Source organism: Canis lupus, chromosome 29, assembly GCF_011100685.1.
Source record: "Canis lupus familiaris isolate Mischka breed German Shepherd chromosome 29, alternate assembly UU_Cfam_GSD_1.0, whole genome shotgun sequence".
Lineage (NCBI taxonomy): Eukaryota > Metazoa > Chordata > Mammalia > Carnivora > Canidae > Canis > Canis lupus.
The window spans coordinates 39,723,431-39,740,753 of record NC_049250.1 but is presented as its reverse complement, the minus strand read 5'-3'; the positions used below and the strand labels follow the sequence as shown (position 1 = coordinate 39,740,753).

At 45.6% G+C, this 17,323-nt stretch overlaps 1 long non-coding RNA gene across 1 annotated transcript; it reads left to right on the top strand.

Moving 5' to 3' along the window:
• The first annotated feature begins 1,139 nt into the window (after positions 1 to 1,139).
• On the top strand, positions 1,140 to 17,038 carry LOC111093215. The gene is made up of 3 exons (XR_005381246.1): positions 1,140 to 1,194; positions 11,980 to 12,076; positions 16,941 to 17,038. It is a non-coding gene; the product is annotated as an uncharacterized LOC111093215 (long non-coding RNA).
• Positions 17,039 to 17,323: the final 285 nt, after the last annotated feature.

The following is a 17,323-nucleotide window of genomic DNA, read 5'->3' as shown; positions in this document are numbered from 1 at the left end:
GTAAAATGGGGATAATATTGGTGCATGGAAAATCTTTAATAATATTGAGGTATTTAAATTAGAGAAATTCTCTCATATAAACACAGGAGACTTTCATGAGGATGTCTGTTGCTTCTCTGTTTGCAATGGAGGAAAATTGGGAACAACCCAATATTTTAAACAAGTTGTATTACTCATAAAATGGAATAGACAGGAATTAAAATGAAAAAATTAGATCTATGGTTTTAATAGTAATAAACCTAAAAGCATAATACTAAGAAAAAACAAAGAATATTATGAACAGTGATGGCATTCATGTTAAATTTTAAAAACTCTCATAAAATATTACCATACATTGTTTATGAATACATGCTTCGATTATCTATTGCTTTGTAACAGACCCCCCTAGAATTTATGGCTTAAGTCAACAAAAAATTGTTTTTGGCCTAAAATTTTGCAATTTGGGCTCAACTCAGCTGGATAGTTTTGCTGGTTTTACTAGCCACTTGGTGTCTGGCAGGTCATCTGGAGCTGGGGGTCAGTGGCACCCAGGGCAGCTGGATTTTTCTCTTTTTCCTGCAGTTTTAGGACTTCTCATTCCTCTGTAGCCTTTACGTGTGGACTCTACATATGGTCTCTCACATAAGCTGCATTTCTTACATGGCAGGTCAGGGATCCCAAAAGTACCAAAGTAGAAGCAGCCATGAATTTTTAAAGTCTAGGCATGGAACTGGCCCAGGTCAGTCCCACCACTCACAGACCAGCTCAAGCTCTAGGGAGGGTGTCTATTGAATGGGGTGAAATTCAGGAGGTGTGGCTCATTAGAGGCAGCTAATGTAATAGAGCACCACTGTGTGTGTGTGTTTGAGTGTGAGTGTATGTATAATGAACATAAACTATGTAGTCAGGATACATACAAATTTATGATATTAGTTGGTAATGGCTAGGAAGGTAGAGTAATGGGACTGGGAAAAAAAGAACTTCCAGTATGCCTATAACACTGTATTTCTCTAAAACTTAATCTGAAATAAACATGGCAGGTATTATAACCTTTTGTACTCTTTTTTTTTTTTATTTTTTTTATTTATTTATGATAGTCACACAGAGAGAGAGAGAGAGGCAGAGACACAGGCAGAGGGAGAAGCAGGCTCCATGCACTGGGAGCCCGACGTGGGATTCGATCCCGGGTCTCCAGGATCGCGCCCTGGGCCAAAGGTAGGCGCGAAACCGCTGCGCCACCCAGGGATCCCTGTACTCTTTTTTAAAAATGAAAAAGTTCAATGAACTGTGTTATTAATATATAGGGAGGTTTAGTGAATTCAGTAAAGTTGCCATAAAGTTGCATAAAATCAATGTACAGATATCTGTTGCATTTCTATTCACCAATAATGAAGCAGCAAAAGAGAAATTAAGAAAACAAATCCCATTTACAATTGTACCTAAAATAAATAGATACCTAGGAGTAAATCTAACCAAAGAGGTGAAAGCTATACTCTGAAAATTTTAAGATACTGATGAAAGAAATTGAAGACAACACAAAGAAATGGAAAGACAGTCCATGCTCATGGATTGAAAGGACAAATATTGTTAAAATGTCTGTGCTACCCAAAGCAATCTGCACATTGAATGGAAACCCTATCAAAATACTGATAGCATTTTTCACAGAACTAGAGCAAACAATCCTAAAATTTGTGTGGAACTACAAAGGACCCTGAATAGCCAAAGCAATCTTGAAAAAGAAAAGCAGAACTAGAGGCATCACAATTTCAGACTTCAAGTTATATTACAAAGCTGCAGAAATCAAAACACTATGGTACTGGCACAAAAACAGACACATAGATCAATGGAACAGAATAGAAAATTCAGACCATAAATCCACAACTATATGGTCAATTAATCTTTGACAAAGCAGGAAGGGATATCTAATGGGAAAAAAAGACAATCTCTTCAACAAATGATGTTGAGAAAACTGGACAGCTATATGCAAAAGAATGAAACTAGGCCACTTTCTTACACCATACATAAAAATGAATTCAAAATGGATTAAAGACCACCACCACCACCACCACCACCAACAACAACAACAAAAAAACAAGAAAAAAACCCAAATGGATTAAAGACCTAAATGTGGGACCTAAAACCATAAAAATCCTAGAAGAGAGCATAGGCAATAATTTCCCTGACATTGGCCATAGCAACTTTTTTCTGGATAGGTCCCTGAGGCAAGGGAAACAAAAACTTTTGGGATTACATCAAAATAAAAAGCTTTTGCACAGCAAAGAGAGCAAACTAAAAAGCAACCTACAGAATGGGATATTTGCAAATGACATGTCCAAGCGCTAGTATCCAAAATATATAAAGAACGGATTCAACTCAACACTCAAAAAACAAATAACCCAATGCAAAAATGGGCAGAAGACATGAACAGACATTTCTCCAAAGGAGACATACAGATGGCCAACAGACACACGAAAAGATGCTCTTCATCACTTATTATCAGAGAAATGCAAATAAAAACAACCATGAGATATCACCTCACACATGTCAGAATGGCTAGAAACATAATACAAGAAATAACAGACATTTGTGGGGATGTGGAGAAAAAGGAAGCCTTGTTTACTGTTGGTGGGGATGCAAACTGGAGCAGCCACTGTGGAAAACAATATGGAGGTTCCTCAAAAGGTTTCTCAAAATAGAGCTACCTTATAGTCCAGCAATCACACTGTGGGATATTTACCCAACGAATACAAGAACACTAATTCAAAGGAATACGCTCACCTCTCTATTTATAGCAGCATTATTTACAATAGCCGAGATATGGAAGCAGCCCAAGAGTCCATCCACTGATGAGTGGATAAAGAAGATGTGAGATATATATATACATATAATATTACTCAGCTACAAAAAGAATGAGATTTTGCCATTTGCAATGACATGGATAGAGCTAGAGATAATGCTAAATGAAATAAGTCAGAGAAAGACAAATATATGTTTTACTCATGTGGAATTTAAGAAATAAAAGAAAAACAAGCAAAGGGAAAAAGATAAGAGAGGGATTGAGAAAGCAAGCAAGAAACAGACTCTTAATTCTAGAAGAGCAAACTGATTATTACTAGAGGGAAGGTGGGTGGGGGGATGGGTTAAATAGGTGGTGGGGACTAAGGAGGGTGGTGATGAGCACCGGGTGATGCGTGGAAGTGTTGAGTCACTGTATTGGACATCTGAAAGTAATGCAACACTGTATGTTAACTAACTGGAATTAAAAACTTAAAAAGTACTATATATATACATATACATATATATATATATATATATTATGGAGGTTTAGGTTAAGAGCTCAATAATCCGGCATGCTTTGTTTCTAGGAACAATGTTTTTCCTTCTTACCAAGGCCTTTGCGTAGTAGCCCATGTCCTCTGATTAGCACAGAAATAGGCAACCTCAAGGTCAAAGATTTAAATATGCTGATTGGATGTAGCTTCGTAAACGGTATGATACTGAATGTTGAGTTTTATAGTGTGATGAAAGCAAATGTGCTTATAATTATTCAGCTCACCCAAGACTTCCCCATATCATTGGAGAACAGCACAGAGTGGACTAAATGACAGACCGTGCACGAGGCTGTTACAAATATGAAGGTCAACACGGGCTACAAACAGCAAAAAAGCTTCGGGAGGATGTGTGACGTGAATTAGACCTTGGCCATTGGGTAGGTTTGGACAAGTGGATCAGATGGCTCAGGCTTCAAGGCGTCAGAGGAGAGGGGAAATGTTCTAGAAGAGTGAGAACCCAAATATAAGAGGTTGGGTAGGGGAAGATATGGAAGTCCTTAAGAAGAGCCTCAGTGAAGTGTCGAAGGGTCGTAAGCATTTTAACAATAACATAAAATTTGAAATTTCATTTAAATGAAAAACCGTATTTGTATTGAAAGATGTCGTTATATTTTGTCTCTGTTACTAGTTAATTTTATATTCCAGCTGGCTAAGCCTTTGGCCCCGAAGTGACAAAATAGAGAAAGCAATTATCTGCTGTTGGCACTGAACCCTTGGGTCACAAGTCTGGGAAGTGACTTAGTCAGTCATGACTTGCCCAAACAATTAAGGCTGGGGCTGACTCATTAATGACCTGTTTTATGAATAAAGGATTATTCAACTAACAGAAGGGGAATACTTCCTAGATGATAGAAACCAGCTTAATAGGCCTTGGGTAGCCCTGGGTGTGGGGGCAAGAGCTGCCCACGGAAGTGGGGTGTACACTGCACTCCGGGCAGCTGTAGACAGTAGATACTGCACTGAAACTTGTGCCCGTATGGCTGGACAGGGGAATGAGAAACCTCAATAATGAAACGGAGGAAGTTTTAAAAATATTTAATACTGAACAAAAAAACCCATTCCTCTAAGAAGAGAGTTTCACGTAACTGCTCTGTTTAGGCGATTTGAGTCAATGGCCTCCTGCCAACATGAGCCTGGGGCAGTCTTGGGGCAGCCATGATCTAGCACCCCCTTAAAGAACGGACGAGCAGGGAATAGGGCAACAGGGCGGGTCGTTACGAACAACTTCAGGAGCCAAGTGCCAGGACCAGGGGCAGGTTAGAGGCCGGGAGAGGCCAGCAGGCAGAGGGGGGCACATCAGGTACCTGGCCAGGTCCAACATCAGGTATCTGGCGCATCAGGTATTGCCACAGATTGTGTTACCGGGGGGAGAAGGCTGGTCCCTGGTGACTCCGTTCAGTTTGTGTGTTGATCCACCTTGGCTGACAAAGCCTGGGTTCTGTTTGTTTCTGTTCCACAACGGCTAGCGCGTGGGTGTTCGCTGTAGAAATGCTAGCAGGATGCACGAAGTTCTTCTCTTGAGATGAAAAGATTTTCAATCCCCTGGTCCCTTCCTTTCTGCTCCCTTCCCTTCCCTTCTCTCTCCTCACCATAAGTGTAATAAAGACGGTGGACCTTCTTCGAAAGCCGTATACGGAGTTTGCATGTGGTGGACCCTAATTACACATCCACAGGAACGAAATTAAAACGTCATGATAAGTTTTGGATATAAGATCAATGGAAAACTGTGGCATTAAATACACAACTTAAGTCAACGATCTCTAAACATTTTTGGCTGTATATAGTTTTTGAATATGCACCCTTACTATGTGGAGTTGATTTATTTGTGCGCTGTATACCGCTTATTTTATTTGCACTATTTACTACTTTATTTATTTGTCCTATTTACTCCTGTACTAATTGAATTGAAGTTTTTATATATACAGTTTTTCCATGCCTTAATGGATCAACTTCTATATTTTAGGGCTACGTGAATCCCCTCCCCCACCAATCCCACCAGCTTCACATAATTGTTTAAATAGTTAACCGGTTTGAAGAAAGAGGCTTAGAAATATTTTCTTAATCCTACTCATGGGAGAAGAAATGATCTGTGATTTTCAGAATTCAGTATTCATTATCAATATTGAGCTTTCTAAGCCTACCTCCAGTCACATAAAACTGATAAATAAAATCTCAAGGAGCAGTGAGGGGGAGTGGGGTGAGGTGGAATGGGGGTTCCTTCTGTCGGGAGGTGGTGTAAGGCAAGAAGTCAGGGACAGAGGAGAAACTCTTTTTAAATTTAATTTTAACTTTGTTGTGTATCTACCTTGTGTCAGGCATCAGGGACACCAAGCTATAGAGGAAATGGTCTTTCTCTTGAAGTCGCTCATAAAAGTCTTAGTAACGTAGCGAAATTTGTCTTTCTGGAGGAAAGAGCCAGATAAGCCCAGCGACGTGAGCATTAGCTAAGTCCACATGGAAGGGAGCAGTGGGAAGGAACAGAAGAGGTGTTGCCGCAGATTAAGGAATGTCAGTTGACTGTCCTGTGCCAGCTCCTTTCCGTACGCCGCGTCTCGGATACGCTCAGGAGGTCGGTTAGACCATCGCCGACCCTCTTGCACAGAGAAGACGCTCCCAGGGGGGTGGCCCGGCTCGGGCTCCAGGCCCACGTGAGCACTCCCCGCGTGCTGAGCGTGCCGGGCAGCCAGGAGTGCCTTATTGACGTCACCTTACTAAGGTGCAGGAACAGCCCTATGAATTACTGTTATGTCGCCCCGTTTGCAGCTGAGGAGTGTGGGAGTTGGAGAGCCGTTCGTGGTGCCAGCCACCGAGTGGCACGACGGTCATTGGACCCCCTTCTCTGACTTCGCGTCCTTGATGACGACACGAGGTGTGAGGGCAAGGGCGAGCCGGGCCAAGGGGGTGCTCGGAATGCGAATCGCCTGCTTAGAAGCTCGCTTATAGCCAAAGCAGCATAGGATATGTGTGAACAGTCGGAATATTTATGCTTTAGCTAAATAAATTCAGCAAATTCAGTTTTAATCCTACCCAGAGGTCACGAGTATTACATCTTCCCAGGAGACCTCTAGGTGTGAAGGCCCAATTTAAGAACAATGGCAGGCGATTGTGCGTGACATAAATTTTACTGACTCTACTGGCCATCTCCGCCCTGCCGTCCTGATCTCTGGTGCCCTGGCGGACAGAAACCCCTCACTGGATTTATCCGGCCTCTTGAGAAGGAGCATGTTAATCAAATTTACTCCTAGCCTGTTCTTCAAACTTGTCATCCACATTCATTCTCATTACCCTCCCCGACTCTTCTGAGTCATCTCACCTGAAGGTCCCAGAGCTCCATCTGAGGCGCTGTGGCCAACCACGTAGACAGATCATGTTTGTTCTTTCCTGATCTCATGAAAGTAGGATTGTGACTCAGTGACATTCTCCAGAGAGCTAAGCTTTTATTCCTGTGTCCAGGCAAGGAGTCCGTCACACAAACAGTGAGGGGTTGCTAAGCAATGTAATACACACCGCATTAGTAGTAGCCGTGGTGGCGTGTGCTCCCAGGGCCAGGATATATGGGGGATTCCAAGCTAACGTCCTGGGGACGCAGGTACCGTGAAGGCCGGAAGGCTCAGGCATGATAATTTGGTTTGAACCCCATATTCTCCCTTCTCCTTCCCAAATCCCTTGGTAATCAGGGGTGAAATAGAAGTCAGGATGGGAGAGGATGCTGATGAGCTGGTCAGTGCTTAGTGTGTCCATTGGCTGAGATAGCAACATATCCGGGCTGCGGGGTGGGGTGGGGGGACTTAGTTCTATGAACACACATGACCAACATCTACTCATTCTTTAGGTTTCAGCTTCAATATCACTTTTCCCCAAAGCCTCCCAAGAGCAAATTAGGTATCTCCTGCTATGAACCTTTATTGTTGTTTCTGGTTGTTAACATCCAGAACCCCTACTGAATTGGGGAAAGAGTTCCCTCATGTGTAGTATTTGTGGGATCCCTTCCTCTTCTCATGGGGGAAGCTCAATGGGGGCAGATTCCTCTCTCACCCCTTGGCAGTCCAAGTCTCATCCAATCAGATTCTATTTTCTGGAATTTTGGATTGTGAGTGACTGACACAGAGAAAGAAGAGATGGCCAGAAATCATTTCCTATTTCCAGTGGCAGGAGCAGTTGCCTGTTGGAAGAATTGTCCTCCCACTTGGTGTTTGAAGCCTTCTGGAGTGCTTCCGCCTTAGTGAGCCGCTTCCTTCAGCTTTTCTAGATCTTTTCCTTTGCCTAAATTAGCCAGAATTGGTTCCCAGACTTGACCCAGGAACCCTGGAGGAGCTACTCTACTATGAGCTCCCAAGGAATCTGTATTAGTTCCTTATGGCTCTCCGGATAAATAGTCATGAATTTTGTGGATCAAAAACAGAAATTTATTCGGTCACGGTTCTAGAGGCCCAAAGTCCAAAGTCAGTAATACTGAGCCAAAATCTGAGTATTGGCAGGGCCCTGCTGACTCAGAAAGGGAGAGTCCCTTCCTTGCCTCTTCCAGCTTCCAGCTTCTGACAGCCGCCACCATCCCCTGGCTGATGGCTCGTGGCTGCATCACTCCAGCCTCTGCCCCCATGGCCACATTGTCTTCTCCTCTCCTGTGTGTGGTAAACCTCCCTCTGCTTTGCCTTTTATAAGGATCCGTGTGATTGCATGTAGGGCCCACGCAGATCATCTGTACTAATTTCCCCATCTCAAGATCCTTAACTTAATTATATCTGCAAAGACCTTTTTTTTTGGTCACGTAAATGAACATTCCCAGGTTCCAGGGATTTGTCCAGGGTCGTGGCTATCTGTTGGTGGCCATTTTCGGCCCATGGTGCAGTAGCCTCAGTTTACGTCTCTGTGGTCCAGGAGATTGGTTTAGTTGTGTGTCTCCCTTACTAGACTGTGAACTCCTGGAGCTCGGCAACATTCATCCTGCCTATAGTTGATTCCTAGTGCCAAGCTTCTGGTAGGCACACAGAGAGACTTATTGGACAAATCAATAAACAAGGTAAATCCAAGATAATAGTCACTGTCGCGTCCTTTATTCAACACAAAGTTTGAAATGTAAGATTTTAGGGGCAAATTTCCCCTTGTAATAGGCATGTTGATATCAACACCGTCCCACTGAGTTAGTTTTGCTTTCAAAGCTCTTGCGGCCCTCCTTCTTATAGGGCCAAGCCAGCAGACGCGAGGCTTGCGCATCCTGTCCGACTCCCAGGGCGGACGCTGCTACCTCGTCATGGCCCTTCTCTCAAAAGCCCAAGCGCTGCCTGAGAGCCTTGACATAGCGTCCCGGGCAGGTGCTCCCTATCAAATGAAGTTGGCCTGCAAGATACAATTTTTCACATCATCATAAGCAGAAGATCAAAAGCCAACCTCCTCCGTCTGGTCCCATCCGCATAGCCAGTTTCTCATTATCCCCAACATTAACTCTCTCCGTCAGCGGGGATCACTCATTCTCCACTCTAAGCTCCTAAAGCTCCTCTCTCTTTCCTACCCAGGTGATAGCCCCCCTTCAGGCTCCAGCACAAGTCCCCACATCAAAGAGATCTTTCTTTAACCTTGACACATCTTGTCATTTCTCTTCGTGCTGCCAAGTGCAATTCGTTTTCTCCCCACGTCTCCAGTTGCAATCAGTACCTACTTACCCCAGTAAGGTTCCTTTACTTACTCCATCATACTGACATTTAATTTATTATCTCTCCCCAAATTCCAATATGTTAAACACTTTGTTTCTATTCTGAGTCGCTCAGAGGAGACTCTCAGGACCTGCCAAAGGCTCCGTCAGTTGCCAAGTGCTGTTGAGGTGGCCCCCAGCTATATTACGTCTGATTAGAGCCAGGTTTCTGATGTGTCTGGTTCTGACCAGTTGGAACTCTGTTTCGGGCCAAGTTGGAAGGATCAGACTTCCCATACAAACAGTGTAGTCACTAATCCATACACCCTTTCCCTGCCTTCATCGAGGAGAATACAACAGATGTTCCCCCACAATAATTTTCAGCTGCGTTATGTGCCACGAAACCCACTTAACCTTGGAGAAAGGACAATGTGCAAAACAAAATCACCAAGCTGTCGTCTGGCTTCAGAGTTAGGGGTTTCGGCTGCCAGGTACGTAATATTAACAGGTACAGATTGTATTGTACCATCTTTCTTATAGGAAGGTAAATGTAATGTGGGACCTATCACCTGAACCTGGTTTTTGATGACATGTGGTTTTGATAGTATGTAGTTAAACTTTAAAAAAAATTTTTTTTATACAAGGCTGCCATGGTTTGGATATGTTTTTTTTTTTTAAATTTTTGGTCATTATGATCTCTGGGATTGATTCTGATAGGTTGAATATTGCTGTTCATAATGATATGTAGGTGGTGGTAGAGTCAGACTCTGTTGGAAATGGCTTTTAGTTGGATAAACCTCCTAAGACAAGGGAAATAAAAGCAAAAATTAATTATTGGGACTACATCAAAATAAAAAGCTTCTGCACAGCAAAGGAAACTTCCAATAAAACGGAAAGACAACCTACTGAATGGGAGAAGGTATTTGCAAATGACATATTTGATATAGGGTTAACGTCCAAAATATAGAAAGAATTTACACAACTCAACACCAAAACCAAATAATCCATTTTAAAAAGATAGGGTGGAAGACATGAGCAGACACTTCTCCAAAGAAGACAGACCTATAGAAAGCCAACAGACGCATGAAACAAATACTCATCATCACTCATCATCAGGGAAATGGAAATCAAAACCACCAGGAGATATCACCTCACACCTGTCAGAGTGGTTAAAATAAAAAATACAAGAAACAACAAGTATTGGTGAGGTTGTGGGGGAAAAGGAACGCTTGCATACTATTGGTGGGAATGCAAAGTGGTGCAGCCACTATGGAAAACAGTATGGAGGTTCCTCAAAAAATAAGAAATAGAACTACCATCTGATCCATAATTCCACCACTGGATATTTACCCAAAGAATATGAAAATATAATTCAAAATGATATAGGCAAAAAAAAAGAAAAACAAACAAACAAACAAACAAAAAAAACAAAATGATATAGGCACCTCTATATTGACTGTGGCGTTATTTAAGGTAGCCAAACTATGGAAGCAGCCCAAGTGTCCATCCATAGGGATAGGTAGATAGATGTGGAGTATTACTCAGCCACAAAAAGGGAATGAAATCTTGCCATTTGCAACAACATGGATGGATCCAGAGGGCATAATTCTGAGTGAAACAAGTCAGAGAAAGACAAATATCCTATGATTTCACTCATATGTGGAATTTCAGAAACAAAACAAAGAAAAAAAGAGACCAACCAAAACCCAGACTCTTTAGAGGACCAACTGGTGGTTACCAGAGGGGAGGTGGGTAGGGAGATGGGTGAAATAGGTGATGAGCTTGAGAGCACCCTTACCGCGATGAGCCCGGAGTAATGTATGGAATTGTTGAGTCACTATCTTGTACACCTGAAACTGATGTAACACCGTGTGTTACCTACATTGACATTGAAGAAAAGACTAATAAAAATGCTAAAAGAGTAAAAAAGAAGTGGCGCTTTAGGGCTGGGAGCGTGGGCTGCAAGACCTGGCCCACATCCAGTGGCATAGTACAGGTGGGTATCTCTTCAAGTCTTGGGACGTGCAGCTGGAGCCGTGAGGGGACCCACGTCCTTTCCATGGTGTGCAGGGAACACCACCAGGGCCTTAACTCCTCAAGCAGCTCCCCGGCTGCTGTCTTGGGAGCAGCCCCACGGGTGTCCACGGATGGTCAGCCATGGTTAGCCTGCCCCAGCTCCGGATGGTCTCCCTCCTCTCTTCACCTTCCCAGCGGTGTCTCCACAGCCCTGGCCTGAGGGCCGCAGAGACCATGCCACGTGCATTCTTCTCTCGCCTCCACATCCACCATAAGGGAGGCACTACATGCGGAAAAAGATCTTTGCGCTTTGGCAGAGTTTAGGAAATCCTTTACGCTTCTCACGGGTGGAAAGAGGGTGCATGTGCTTTTTTTTTTTTTTTTTTTTTTGTGCATGTGCTTTTGTATCAATTTCTAAAGTATTTGATTTTTCAAAATATTTGGCTCAAAATTCTTCCATCCTCCTTGATTGAATTGTCTCGTGATTTTGATTCTTGGACTCAAGGAGCACCACCGGGAAAATGGAAACATTGTCCACTATTGTCCCCAGGCCTCCCAAACAACAGAGGCCTAGCTAACCTGGCTTTAGTGACCTTTACCTTCTCCCACTCCTGTTTTGGAGGTGGTGTTGATGTGGGGGAAAAGAAAAAAAGATCAAAATGAAGATATCCGTGGGACCAAAGAAAGGCAGCTGGGAACTTTGGGCTGGGTTGTCACCCCGAGGACCGGAGCAGCACAGGCTGCAGAAACGCCTTGCCTAATGTGACGGGGTCATACAGAAAGGACGTGATGCTTTCCAACCAGTTTTGTGGTTTAGCAATTGTCAAAAACCTCTGACATGACTGAGATAACATCTCTCATGTTTTAAAATAAAAACTGCAAGGAAAAGTCCCTATTATATAGATATTAGAGGTGAGCCTTCTATGCCAGTATCTTTTGGGGGATGGGGCAGCCTTGAGCTCCGGCGACTACCAGAAGCTGCCCAGAGCAGCTCTCCAAACCCAATTTCTGCTTGTCCTTCAGGCCAGAAGCAGAGCAGTGAGAAGCCAGGCCCCAGCTGTACCATTCGCTTTGCAGCATCAGAAGATGGAAACGTTGCTCGCGCCCCGGTGATTCCGCGGTACGCAATGCCAACCATCTGATATTTGTGCTAAGTGGGATTGCTGAGCGAAACATCCGGGGGGCAGCTTACCAACATGACAGGTGGCGGGAAGGGCTCTGGGCTCCAGCAAGTGGGCATCTGGACTCCCTAATATCCATCCAGGAAGGGAGATGCGAGCCCACATTCCTCCGAAGCCCGGGATTGCAGCCTTGGTTGCCGCCTCGCTCAACATCTGGTCAAGGCTGTGGGGCGGGCAGGCCACGTTGGTTGGTGGTGGTGACAGCTGTCGTTGACAGCCAATAACGAATCACCTTATTTGGAGAAGAGTATTTGCCTGCCCCCCCATCCCCCCACCCACATTACCTGGGTCTGAAAGGCTAGAATGTTCTCAGAGAAGGAACTTTTCTTGGCAAATGTTGGCTTCATAAAGGATGAAGTCATGACGAAAGAGAAGACCTTGCAAGGGCACGAGTCTCATTGTTTGCAGGGACAGCGCTGCTTCTCGAACCTTAAAATGCTCATTGGTTTCAAGCCGCAATCGTGCTTCTGCAGTGGGGCCTCTGATTCAGAATTTCCATCCCGCGTTCATAGGGTGGTGCTGGCCCCATGGACCCCTGTCCGAGGACTAAAGGCTTGTGTCCATGAGTCTTATGGGGACGCATAGATAAGAACCACCCGGAGGGAATTCTTCCCCTCTCTCCCCCACGAGGACTGCCATAGGGGGTGATGAGGGGCAGTGCATATTTTTAAAAAGGATTTTTGAGACCTAAGTCATATGCCATAAAATCCACCCATTTTGAGCGTACGTACAGTTCAATGGTTGTTAGTATTCGTTGTGCAGCCTTCACCACAATCTGAGATTAAATCATGTCCCTCACCCTCTCCTCGTTCCTCTTCCATCATTCCCCACGCTCATCCCCCAGCTCTCGGCAACCACGAATCTATTCCCTATTTGTATAGATTTGCCTTTTCCAGGCCTTTCATGTGGGCAGAATCACCAATATGTGGTCTTTTGTGTCTGGCTTCTTTCACTTAGTGTAATATTTTTGAGATTCATTCATGTTGTAGCCTATGTGCCAGGACTTTGTTCCTTTTTATGGGCACATGTGCTTGTGAAAAGCTCAGTGTGATTTCGTGGCTTCCTGGTGGAGGACCACCCCATAGAAACTATCAGCTTGGAAAGCATCATCTTTTTTTTAATTTTCAAAATGGGGAAGCAGAGAGGCCGAATAATTCCTTTGTGCAATTAGTAATTGGACCCAGTGTCTTTTGACTTCAAACCCCAGGTCCTTTCCTTGATGCAATGTCCATGAACCCAGCAGATAACACATCTGAGGTCACCTCAGGCTGTAGTGTTCTCCCAGAGCTTGCTCGCCGGAAGGCAACCGGGATGCCTTTGCAACAGTCTTGGCAAAGGACAACATTCAGGGGAACATTTCCAGCTTCAAGAAGGTCTTGTAGAGCCTTTTGAGTTTTTATTGAAATCATTGGAGGAGACACATTACACGTCATGATACATAGCAAAATCATCCTTTTTGAGTGTCACATCCCCACATTGCACAGTACAGCAGCTGTCCCCTCCTGGGGTATCCCTCTTTCTTTGTGTTCTCTCTCTCTGTCTCTCTTTCGGGCTATTGGCTGGGTTTTTTTCTGCTTCCTCCACCAGGAAGGAGTTATTTTCTTTGTTGCTTAGTCCTTGCACTTTAAAGCAGATCAACTTAGTCATTCTGGGCTGTTCTCTCCTTCTCTGTTTATACCTTTATCCGTTTCTCAGAATGGTGCTCTAAGGACTGGTGAGGTTGGAGAAGGCTATGGCAAGTTTGGAAATATATTTTTTTAAGATTTATTTCCTTTTTTAAGAGAGAGAGAGGGAGCAGGTGTGTGTGAGCACACACAAACTGGGGGAGAGGCAGAACGAGTGACTCCTGTAGACTCCGCTGAGTGTAGAGCCCCACACAGGGCTTGATCCCACAACCCACGAGACCATGACCTGAGCTGACACCAAGACACCAAGAGTCAGATGCTTAACTGAGCCCCCCCACCCCCAGGTGCCCCAGTTTGGAGTATTTTCTGTGCTGTGCTACAGGTGTTGGAGGTGGGTCATGTTCTGGGCTACCACGGCCTATCTTTGGAGGAGGCGTCCAAGGGCCCAGGCATCAGCCGCCTGGCTGATGTCCAGTCCAAAGAGGGATGAGAAGCCATCCTTCTTCTTAACCTCAGCTTCAGGCCAGAGTCTTCTTGGTAAAGGCCTCATGAAAAACAGCTTCCTCAAGAACTTTGACCCTTTTATCAGTCACTGGTCTTCCTCCCCCCCAGCCTCCTGGTTCCCCTCTAGCTCTGGACAAGCTGAATTGTGTTCAGAGCCTCTTGTAATTGAGGCCGTTACATGCTGGGCTCAGAGCAGAGCAACTTGGCAACTCAACAGCTTTAGCGTCCCTGCTCTCGACGTCGCCCGTGCCCCGGTGCCTCTCCCTGCCTTGAGCTGCCTTTGCTCATTGAAAAAGGAAGACCTGCCTGCTTGGGACCTCAGCATCTAGGACAGGCCTGCAAGGGCCCTCCGAGTTTATCTTCTCCAACACGCCCAATTGTCAGGTGGGGAAACTGAGAGCGTCAGGAGCCAAGTGTCTTGCAATCGTCAGGATGTTAGCTCCGAGTGTGTGTGTGGCCGTGTGAGAGTCAGAACAGAAGCAGCAGAAGAGAGCAGATTCTATAGAAAGCAGAGAGCAGAAAAATATATCGCAAACTGGGAAAACAAGAGCATTTGAGTTGGAGGTAAATTCCCGAACCGTCTCTGTTGCCTCATCGTCTGGGGCAGAGGAGTGATGGGAATATTAATGTGCCATGCCGGCCTTTAGTTGCAGAGTGCGTGAGTTCTAAGGGGGAAAAAGATCCTGGAGAGCTTCTGGAAACCACGTGTCCAACACAGTTCTGGCACACAGCAGGCGCTCAATAAATATTTGTTGATTGATTCAAAGTAGAACAAGTAGGCATGTTCCACATGTAGCGGCAACCCTGCCAAGTATGTGCTGCTTTTTAAAATATATATATAATTTAATTTATTTTTTCTTCTCTCCCTACCCCCCGCCCCCGGTAAGTATGTGCTTTGTTTAACAGGCTGCAATTTCTGCATTTGGCTTGCAGGTGTCTGTGGGTACCAGCCCCGGGCATGAATGTCACCCTTTCTTCCCGTGTCCCTTGTACGGGTCTTTGAAGCTGCCCAGTAGTGAAGGGACCGTGTCCCTTCACCTGCAGCACATCCAGTTGAATTCGACTTCACAATCAAGACATTCTGAGTGCTCCCTCCTCATTCATCTTTCCTGCAGAGTGGGACTCAAAGGGGATAGAAGGGAGGGGCAGGGAACATTATGTCTTGTAGGTCCGATGTCTGACTTTTGTTTAATCACAGCGCCTAGAGGTAACAGTGCATAAAGCTTGCAGGACAGTATCTCATCCATTTTCTCACTTGGTTCCTTCGATAGCCCGGTCAGGGGCTCCTGGGAACGAAGGTCAGGCTGCCCACCCCAGGTCAGTGCCCGGCTTCCTGTCTGCTCTGAGGTCTTTCAGGCCCCGCCACCCAGTGCGGTTTCCCCGGCACCCTGATCGGTTCACCCCAGCACCTCTGACGGGGCCTTCCCAGGGTGCTTTTGGAGCAGGGCTCCCTTGGGCAGAGCTCCCCTTAGGGCTCGGGGCCCTGCAGCCATGGCTTCCCTCGGGAGATGTTCTGTGCTCAGAGACCGTGACTCACAAGCTACAGGAAGTTCTTGGCAAGCTCCCTGCACGCTGCAATAAAATTAATGGCTCAGAAGGTGTGTTTGGTGAAGAAGAAGGACACAAGCAATGACTGTACAGTTCCTGGCTGGAAAGCACCTGCTGGGACCTGGGGAGGTCGGGCCCTGGTTTGGCAGGACGGCTGCAGCCTCCATGGCATCAGGGGCCAAGCGGTCTGTGTGAGGGTCCCCGGGACGCCTCCATTCCCTTGAGCTTGCCCCACTCGATCTGGGTCAGGTTCTCTGGACCTTGACACATCTGTTGGGATTCTTGCTTCACCCCGCCCTCCTCAAAAGGCCACCCTCCTCATCAACCCATCCTCGTTCCTCTGGCGCCTCGTCTCAGCTAGCACCGAGGAGGAAGGTAGCCGCCGATGCCAAGCCGCGCGTAGCCTGACGAAGGCCGTTCTATGAGAAGGCGATTGCCCCTTGTGCATGCAGGGGTCCAGTCATTTTTTTCCAAACAGTGAATATTTATTAAGGTCCCACCATGTGCTAGATTCCTGGGATACGATGGCAAGCAGATAACACCTACTCTTCACACGGATAGGGCTCCTCAGAGGGCCTGGTTCTAGGGCAGGACAGTTACATCGGCAGCAACAAGAAGGCATGAAAGGGGAAGGACGGGGGCCTCAGAGCATGTGGCAGGACCCTCCGGTGGCTTACGGGTGCGGAGTCAGGGCTTCTTAATTCAGAAGGGAACTCTGATGGTGGAATGCCAGGCAGTGCGACAGACTCCCATGGGAGAGGCCAGTGCCACGGGCTCTGGGTCCCAGGCCCCGCCTCGGGCCTAACCAACCACGTGGCTTCCGCAAGTCAGCTCACTTCTCGGCCTTGTTCTCCTTCTCAGCACAATCAGGACCCTGGTCTTGAGGGTACCTAAGGTCCCCTTGAATGCTGAAACATCCGGTGAGCCCCAGCTGCATCCGGTGTTTGTTTGGCACATCGATTCTTTTAAAATTTAATGTTCTACTGTATGTTAGTAAATTGAACACCAATAAAAAATAAATTAAAAAAATTTAATGTTCTAATTGAGTAATCGACAAATATAACCATATATTTAAAGTGTGTAACGTGGTGATTTTTACCCAGAGACGCTGTGGTTTGATTACTAGGTCAAGATGATTGACGACACATGCATCACCTTGCAAGTTAACCGCCCCCCTTTCCTGTGGCGAGAATGCTCACGGTCTACTCTCAGCGACTACAAGGTACACAATCCCGTGGTATGAACTATAGTCCCCAAGCATCCGTCAGGTCCTCAGAACTTAGCCTTCTTAGGACTGGAAGTCTGTACCCCTTGGCCTCTGTCACACCATTTCCCTCTCTCTCCAGCTCCTGGCAACTGCCATTCTATTCTCTGTTTTAACGAAATTGGATTGTTTGTCTGTTTAAGGTTCCACATGTAGGTCACATCACGCATTATTGATTTCTCTGTCTGGCTTAGTTCACCGAGCCTCATGTCCTCCAAGGTCATCCGTGTTGTAGCAAATGACAG